This window comes from Gavialis gangeticus, unplaced genomic scaffold (genome assembly GCF_001723915.1).
Source record: "Gavialis gangeticus isolate Ggan-Ray unplaced genomic scaffold, GavGan_comp1, whole genome shotgun sequence".
NCBI lineage: Eukaryota > Metazoa > Chordata > Crocodylia > Gavialidae > Gavialis > Gavialis gangeticus.
Window position 1 is genome coordinate 50,421,286 of NW_017728995.1, and position 908 is coordinate 50,422,193.

At 53.6% G+C, this 908-nt stretch overlaps 1 protein-coding gene across 1 annotated transcript in view; it reads right to left on the bottom strand.

Annotated features, from left to right (window-relative positions):
* The window catches only part of ACSL3 (acyl-CoA synthetase long-chain family member 3), a 116,450-nt gene that overhangs the window by 108,782 nt on the left and 6,760 nt on the right, over window positions 1–908 (bottom strand). The gene's annotated exons all lie outside the window — the stretch shown is intronic.

Genomic DNA, 908 nt, shown 5'->3' on the forward strand with positions numbered 1-908 from the left:
CTGGTGGCCTCACCCCCCACCCATTGCCGCCTACAGGGAGCAGGGCAGGGGAGCGAGGCCAGTGCTGCACCCCGCCTGTTCTGTCCTCTCCTTTGCCAGAGGCTCCAGGAAGCAAGGCAGGGGGGCGAGGCCTCCCTATTGCTCCATCCCCTGTATCCCCACCATCGTGGCGGCAGGCTGCCACCTGTCCGAATGCTTCTTCATGCTGTGATTGGCTGTTTGTCAGCCAAGCAAAGCACAAATAAAGCATCAGACAGACTTAGACTTTTATAATACTAGAATTACATAATGGCCGAAATTGAATACTCAAGATTTTTTTTCCTTGTAACAAAGAAATTTACTACCAAGATAAGGAAAGTATTAAAAATTCCATACAGTCAGTTTGCTTGACTCAATATATTGCCAGACGTAACACATATGGGATACAAATTAAGAGTGCGAACCAAGAAAAAGGGACTAAGGCAGGCATAATACAGCCCATGGGGCCCCTAAAAAACTTAGAAAATTGTTATCTGCCCATGGCTGCCTGTCTAAACTGATGAGGTGCCAGCAGCAGCAGGACCCAGGAGGAGCCACCAGCCAGACCCAGGGGTGGCAAGATCCACTGGCAGCAGCAGCTGCAAGGCCCTCCTAGCCCCACCCTATGCCTATGGTTTCCAGCTGGCTCCTACTGTGTTCTGCAGTCCTGGCCATGCAGCTGGGAACCGCGTTCTGCTGGAGTGGCAGATGGATGGGCAGGGAGGAAGGGCAGGGAGAAGCAGTGGGGCTGGGTGGCTGGAATAGGGCACAGCTCTGTAGTTATTGTTTGGCTGCCAGAGGCCAGTTCCCACTGACCCTGCACTCTGCCGAGCTGTGCTGGGTCCAGCCACTGGCTCCCCCAACCTTGCAGGAACCTGAAACCCCTGAAG